General features: G+C 39.2%; 1 pseudogene; it reads right to left on the bottom strand.

Annotated features, from left to right (window-relative positions):
• Nucleotides 1-303: 303 nt before the first annotated feature.
• LOC104845562 (vomeronasal type-1 receptor 2-like) lies at nt 304-1245 on the bottom strand (annotated as a pseudogene).
• Between the last annotated feature and the right edge of the window lie 7450 nt (nt 1246-8695).

The following is an 8695-nucleotide window of genomic DNA, read 5'->3' as shown; positions in this document are numbered from 1 at the left end:
ATCTCAGATTAAAAGCTACACACTTAAAGACATTTCCAGTATCTCTACATTATTTCATTACAAAGTGTCTTATGATTGACTGGACTCTGAACTTCTCCACTACATACATTAATAAGGTACATTATATAAGTATTTACATAATAATTCCATAAGATTTCATTTATTATTATTATTTATTCTTTATTGTTGGAAAAGAATCCCCATCTTATTCACCAACGCTCAAAGAGACTGGCTTATAAATAGGCTTAAGATTCTGTGATGGATGAGTACATCAATAACTGAATTCATTGAAAAATAGATAATTTATGTTTTTTTTACAAGATGAGAGGATTGTGTTTTCTTTCCAGTGCACACACAGCAGACCCTGGATACACTAGAATTACTGCTAAGGAGAATAAAGGGGCTTACAGTTGGGAAACACTCAACCAACAGTGGTGAGATGTTTATCAGCCACCAACTTGGATTATTAAAAAGAGTCACACAGGCATAGAAGATGGAGGAGGGGGTATAAAAAGATACAAAGGTGTTTACAAGAACAAGGATGGTTTGAGTGACCCTGTTCTCAGGGGAGGATCTAGGGGAGAGGTTATTCCTATGAATGTGTTGGACCCACTCCTTGTGTCTGTACAGAACGAAAACCATGAAGCCACTAGCCCAGGACATAAGTCCCAAACACATGACATCAAGGAATGAAAACAATGCTGAATATAGTAAGCGTGTGTTTGTGTCACGAACAACAGAAGAACAGTATCCAAAATCTTTCATCTTTGTGATGGTTTTATTGCTTCAATTGCCAGTCACATAGAAAGGAACTATGATATTTACCAGCATGTGCAAGATACAGCAGAGGACATTGGAGGCACCAAGGTACTTGGCGGCTTTTACCTTAAGCTTTGCCCACCTGGCATTCCTGGGGCTGATGGTGATGGCCTGGAAGACATTCAAGAGGCAGGTGCTGCCAATAGACACTCCCCTGCCCACTCTGTGAACATAGAAAACAAGTTTGCATCCAAAATCATTGAGGAAGCCTTTCCACCCAAAAGCTACCATTGTCTGGGGGATTCCTTTAGAGAGAATGACCAAGGTGTTGGCTACAGTCATGTGCCTGAGAATCAAGTCTGTGGACCTTAACCTGCATCCAGTGAAGTAGATGAGGAGATAATGGTGAAGAGAGAAATTCCCCAGGATTCCCAATGTAATCTGCGATAAGAAGATCGTCCCTATTGTTAACTCCCTGGAGAACATCCTCTCAGTTTCTGGTGACTGATGTTTGTCTTCAGATTCAGAGGGACTTGCACAGGAAGATGAGACATGGGTCACAGGTATCCTGTCAACTGAGATCCACTGTGCTCTGCCTACCATTAATTTCCACTTAGAAACATTGACTTAAGTTTTTTTTTTTCTTTTGTTAAGTGGTTTCCACAAGTTGAATAAAAAGCCTTTAAAGGACACTTACGATGCAGAATCACCGCTATGAAGATGGTACATGTGGAAACTTCTCTATTCTTCACAAACCTACAAGCAGAAAATGCTATTACGTTACGAAGTGTGGGGCAGGGAGGATTAGGCACAGAGAAGTTAAGAGATTTGTCTAAATTCACATGCTGGTTAGGGGCGGGGAGGGAACTTGAAACTGGCTGGGCTGGTAACAAAGATCATGCATTTATCCACTGCACTAACCTATGAAGTGAATCAGCTCTGTTCTTCAAATAAACTTGACGTATATTTAGTTGTGTTTTTGACCTTGTCCTTTGATTTTAGATTGGTGGTACTTGATTTTATAATTTAGCTGTAACAGGTTTGCATTTATGCTTAATGATTTATTCTGGAGGCCAAAATCCACAACAAATAAAGCTTTAGGTATCTTATTCAATGTACATGCACTGCTTGCAGTATAATACTACAGAAACCTGCCATGTGGCAAGTTGGTGAGTGCAAGAATGGCTCAATATTAGCATGACAAGGCAAAGACTCATTTTCTGTTATGCCAGGAACAAAAGTACAATGGCACTCATCATAGGAATTATTGAACATTCATAATTGATGTTTTAAACTATGGGCCATGAAACACTAACATGGGATATGGTAGTGTATGGTAGAAACTGAGTTATCACTGTTTTCAAATTATATCCCTAACTGTTTATTAATATCTGAGTTAAGTAAAACTATGAGCAATGAGGGAGATTTTTGAAAGATATTAAAATGTAAGATACATATGCTAAATGGAATCTGTAAGGCATCAAATCCCGTGCATTTTATGAAATATAAAAAATAGTAGATTTCTGTATTAAAATAAGACTTTTTTTAAACCCCCAGACATCGGTCAGTTTGTCGTACCGTGGGGGCTTGCATGTTGCTGTGATGTTGGAAGCTATGCCACTGGTATTCAAAAACCAGCAGGGTCACCCATGGTAGGCAGGTTTCAGCTGAGCTTCCAGACTAAGACAGTGTAGGAAGGACCTGACGGTTTACATCTGAAAAGAAATAGCCAGGGAAAACCTTATGAATAGCAGCGGAACACTGTCTAAAGTGTTAAAAAGCAAAGCTGTCACCTTGAAGACTAAGGTACACCTGACCCAAGCTGTGGTGTTTTCAATTGCCTCATATGTATTTGAAAGCTGGAGAATGAGTAAGGAATACTGAAAAATTGAAGACTTTGAATTATGATGCTGGCAAAGGATATTGAATATACTATGGACTGTCAAAAAATGAACATGGAATAAGTAGAGCCAGAATGCTCTTTAGAAGTGAGCATGGTGAGACTTGGTATCACATACTTTGGACATGTTATCTATGAGGAGGGATCTGTCTCTGGAGATGGCTATCATGCTTGGTAAAGTAGACGGTTAGGGAAAAAGAGGAAGACCCTTAATGAAATGGATTGATGCAGTGGCTGCAACCATGGGCTGAAGATTAATAGCCATTGTGAGGATAATGCAGGACCTGGCAGTGTTTTATTCTGCTATATGGAGGGTCACTATGAGTAGGAACCAACTCAACCGTACCTAACAATAACAAGAACACCTCATCAGGAAGGCCAATTGGTAGAAAAGGTCATCTGTTTGGTAAAGTAGGAATTCCTGAATTTGGGTTCAACTGCTCAGAAGTGAGGGTGGCCTGGCGCCTCCCAGGCTTGGGACTTATGTCCTGAGGTGGTAATGCGTGAAGATGTTCAACTTTTTAAGTAATCGAGGAAATACCAATAAAGCCACTACTTGATACCATGACACATAAATCAGAAGAGTAAAATTAAAATGACAGAAAATACTAAGTGTTGACACAGGTGTTTTTAACTCAAAAAATTCATACACTGCTGGAGGGTGTGAAAATTAGTACAAACATTTTAGAAATCTATTTGGTAGCAACTCCTAAAGCTGAAGGGATGTAAATATATGACCTAACACTTCTGCTACTACATATGTACCAAAGATTTGAACATGACACCAAAATACCAGTAAGCAACATCATGATAAACAGAGAAAATATTGAAGTTGTCAAAGATTTCATTTTACTTGATCCACAATCAACGTCCATGGAAGCAGCAGTCAAGAAATCAAAGGACATATTACTTTGGGCAAATCTGCTGCAAAGGCCTCCTTAGAGTATAAAAAAGCAAAGATGTCACCCTGAGGACTAAGGTGCTCCTGACCCAAGCCATGGTATTTTCAATTGCCTCATATGCATATGAAAGCTGACAACTAATAAAGAACACCTAAAAAGAATTGATGAATTTAAATTATGGTATTGGTGAAGAATACTGAATATACCATGGGCTGCCAGGAGAATGAACAAATTTTGCTTGTAAGTATAGCCAGAATGCTCCTTAGAAGCTAGGATGGCGAGACTTCATCTCATGTACTTTGGACATGTTATCAGGAGGGACTGGAGCCCTGGTGGCACAGTGGTTAAGAGCCTGGATGCTAAACAAAACATTGGCAATTCGGATCCACGAGCTGCTCCTTGGAAACCTTGTGGGGCAGTTCTACTGTGTCCTATAGGATGGCTATGAGTCAGAATCAACTCAGCAGTAATGGGTACGGTCAGGCAGAGGGAGGGCAGAAGGAAGACACCAGGCTTAGGGAACACTGTCCTTCTGTTAAGGGAGATGAAAAAATTCAAGAAGGGTGATCTCACTCACTGCTGTCCAGTCGATTCCGACTCACAGCCACCCTATAAGACAGAATAGAACTGCCCCATGGAGTTTACAAGGAGGAATAAGGATTTGAACTGCAGAACTTTTGGTTAGCAGCCATAGCTCTTAACCACTATGCCACCATGGTTTCCAGAACAGTGATAGTTGAGTAAAATGATGAACATATTTAATGTTGCTGCATTGTACATGTGAAGATTGTTGAAATGGAGAATGCACTTTTACCCATATATTAATGACAATTAAAAAAAAAGAAAAAAATTCAAAAACTACAGATAAATTCAAAACAGTATATGGAAAAGCCAAATACAAAATAGTTATACTGTATAATGTTGTTTATATAAAATACATAGGAATTGAAAGTGATTTTTGCTCTTAGATATGAGAATACTTGTTACTGTTGAGAATAATGATTAGGAGAGTGTATCAGGAGGCAAATTTAATGCATTGTAGTACGGTATTAAGGTATCCTCAACCCTTAATATATATTTAAGTATTTAAAATACATACCAGAATTTTTTTAAGTTGAGAGAAGGTGAATAGCTCAGTGTTGCACTGTTGTCCTTACATTACCAAGTTGGAGGTTAAAGGTAATAACTACCTTGACACTGTGATTAGTTTTTAGTGTATGCTGTAATTTTGGGTTAAAACCTAAGAGACAATATTCAACTTCCATAGAAAAGGGCAAAATATAGAATTATTTAAAAATAAAACCTAACTAGATAAGTGGGATAAGTGGGAGCTCCTAAAAATCAAACACCTATGCTCATCCAAAGATTTCACCAAAAGAGTAAGAAGATTACCTACTGAATGGGAAAAAGTTTTTAGCTATGACATTTCTGATCAGCGTCTGATCTCTAAAATCTACATGATACTGCAAAAACTCAACTACAAAAAGACAAATAACCCAATTAAAAAATGGGCAAAGGATATGAACAGGCACTTCACTTAAGAAGACCTTCAGGTAGCTAACAGATACATGAGGAAATGCTCACAATCATTAGCCATTAGAGAAATGCAAATCGAAACTACAATGAGATTCCATCTCACTCCAACAGGGCTGGTATTAGTCCAAAATACACAAAATAATAAATGTTGGAAAGATTGGAACACTTATACGCTGCTGGTGGGAATGTAAAATGGTACAACTACTTTGGAAATTGATTTGGTGCTTCCTTAAAAAACTAGAAATAGAACTACCATGCAATCCAGCAGTCCTACTCCTTGGAATATATCCTAGAGAAATAAGAGTCTTTACATGAACAGATATATGCACACCCATGTTCACTGCAGCACTGTTTACAATAGCAAAAAGATGGAAGCAACCAAAGTGCCCACTGATGGATGAATGGGTAAATAAATTATGGTGTATTCACACAATGGCATACTATGCATCAATAAAGAACAATGATGAATCCATGAAACATTTCATAACATGGAGGAATCTGGAAGGCATTATGCTGTGTGAAATTAGTCAGTTGCAAAAGGACAAATATTGTATGAGGCTACTATTATAAGAACTCAAAAAATAGTTTAAACAAGAGAAGAAAATATTCTTTGATGGTTATGAGAGCTGGGAGGGAGGGAGAGAGGCTTTCACTAATTAAGGGAAAGACAACATGCAATACAGGAGAAGTCAGTACAACTGGACTAAACCAAAAGCAAAGAAGTTTCCTGAATAAACCAAACACTTTGAAGGCCAGCATAGCAGGGGCAGGAGTTTGGGAACCGTGGTTTCAAGGGACATCTAAGTCAATTGGCATAATAAAATCTGTTAAGAAAACACTCTGCATCCCACTTTGGAGAGTGGAGTCTGGGGTCTTAAACAGCAGCAAGGGGCCATCTAAGATGCATCAATTTGTCTCAACCCACCTGGACCAAAGGAGAATGAAGAACACCAAAGACACAAGGTAATTATGAGCCCAAGAGACTTAAAACACAATAAAAAATTAAAAAAAAAAAAAAAAAAGATTACCATGGTGGGAGAGAGAGAGAAAAAGGACAGTTTTTATTTGGGGGCCTGGAGTTTATGCTAATGGAGTTTATGCTAAGGGCCACATAAACCAGAGACTACATTAGCCTGAGACCAGAAGAACTAGATGGTGCCCAGCTACAACTGATGACTGCCCTGACAGGGAACACAACAGAGAACCCCTGAGGCAGCAGGAGAACAGTGGGATGCAGACCCCAAATTCTCATAGAAAGACCAGACTTAATGGTCTGACTGAGACTAGAAGGACTTCAGAGGTCTGTTAGCCCAAGACAGGAACCATTCCCAAAGCCAACCCTTCAGACAGGGATTGGATTTAACTATGGGATAGAAAATGATACTGGCAAATAGTGAGCTTCTTGGATCAAGTTGATACATGAGACTATGTGGGCATCTCCTGTCTGGAGGGGCTTAGAAGCCGGCCGAATGGACACGAAAAGAGAGAGTGGAGGGAAGGAGTATGCTGTCTCATTAGGGGGAGAGCAACTAGGAGTATATAGCAAGATGTTTATAAATTTTTGTATGAGAAACTGACTTGATTTGTAAACTTTCACTTAAAACACAATAAAAATTAAAAAAAAAAAAAGATTACCATGGTGGGAGAGAGAGAGAGAAAAAGGACAGTTTTTATTTAGGGGGCCTTGTGTTTATGCTAATGGTGGTGGAATGGTTTGGAAAAGGATAGTGAAAATGGTTGTACCATCTGAAGAATATAATCAACGTGATTGAATTGTACAGGTAGACATTACTGATACGGCATATGTTTTGTTATGTATATTCTCATTCCAATAAAATCAACAAAAAAATAAAGGCAACCAGTGTTCATCACTGGCAATTCAGTGGAAAAAAAAAATTGTAGACGAATATTGTAACCATTTGATGCTCTTAAATTAAGTAGTTAACATTGAGCTATCTGACAGTTAAAGCAAATACAAAAACTACCTGTTCAACAGTTTGTTTCTGAAGCTTTTATTTGTGAGGAGTTCATAAACTCTCTTTCAATGGACGTTGTTTGTTTAGGCCTCCTATCACTGATAGAGGAGTCAATAATGTGAAGCATATTTTCTTACAAAATGTGCATATTCATCGGCAATGACTTGTGAGAGTGAGTCTGGTGATTTCTCTCGTAAATTACTGCCATCATGTTCTTTTTTTTACTAGTATTTCTTTAAAAATCCTTTGGTATTTTGTTGGATTCCATTTCTCTGCTCATAATTTAAATGATGGGGCAGCTCATGGGCTGAAGACGAGAAAAGATTTGGGGTAAGAGAGCTTCTAAAGGGAGCAGAGAATCCAGAGAGATTCATGTCCCCCGCATGTCAGACCTCAGTGTTTCCTACTCCCTTCATGGGAGACCCTGTCTCTCTCTATGACCTGAACAAGAAAGAGCCTCTCACAAACTTGTCCATGGTCTCTTTGGAGATACTAACTGGAAACTTGTAACTGGTTTTGGTAATTAGCAACTGGGGAAACATTTTCCAGAGGTGTTTTCAGCTCCCAAGCCTGCAGTGTCCATGCCACTGGAGGTGAAATAATAATTTCAGTTCTATGGGGAGGAGAGAACAGAATAAAAACCTGGACCTGCAGGTCTGGCTGCCTCCCTCAGACATTTGTCCCAGAAGACATGACCACTTCACTGAGCCCACAGTTCAGGCAGCAGGATGGTGTCAGGTGAGTATTTCCTACTTCCATCTGAGAAGAAGAGTCTGCAAGGGGAAGAGTAATATCAGGGTCTAAATAAGCTATCGCATTGGAATAAGGAAATCTTCTGGGTTTGACACGGGTCCAGTGGCCCACAGGAAAGAGAATGAAGTCCTGAGTTTGAGCTGAGTTACAACAGAGAGATGGGGTCCCAGACCTTACCCCAATCCCTGATGGCTCATAATGTCATTTAATGTCATCCTCAGGAATTGTGATTTTTTATTTTTAATCCAAATCAAACCAAAAAATAAACCCACTGTCACTGAGTTGAATTCAGACTCATAGCGATCCTACAGGACGGAGTAGAACTGCCCCATAGAGTTGCCAAAGCTACGAATCTTCATGGAAGCTGATTGCCATGTCTTTCTCCCAAAGAGCAGCTGCTGAGTTTGAATCACTACCTCTAATTTAGCAGCCGAGTGCTTAACCACTGCCCCACCAGTGCTCCTTTTTTTAAATCCTAGTGGTCATGAAACCTGATTTTTATGATGATCAAAGGCTGTAGTTGTGAAATCAATCTGCCGTTCAGCCTATTTTGCAGGAATCATACAATTGTCAGAGGTGTGCCTGTAATATTTGCACACGTATGATTCACAGCAGGGTGAGTCTACATGAATCCTCTAATGCTGTCCGAAATAGTATATCTGAATGGCTGTTGCTGGAATAGAAATGTTTTCTCTAACTGTAGTGTGTGATGCCCTAATGGAGACAGTAATTGTGTCTCTTGAAAACATCCATGGTCTGTTGATTATGAGGAGCCTGTTTTCCCTCTTGAAGTTAGGGAAGCAGCACTTAAGGAAAAGACAACTTTATAATAACGGGTTTCACACAGTAGCTGTCATGCTCAAATGTAT

This window comes from Loxodonta africana, chromosome 11, assembly GCF_030014295.1.
Source record: "Loxodonta africana isolate mLoxAfr1 chromosome 11, mLoxAfr1.hap2, whole genome shotgun sequence".
NCBI lineage: Eukaryota > Metazoa > Chordata > Mammalia > Proboscidea > Elephantidae > Loxodonta > Loxodonta africana.
This window is presented reverse-complemented; position numbering and strand designations above follow the sequence as displayed.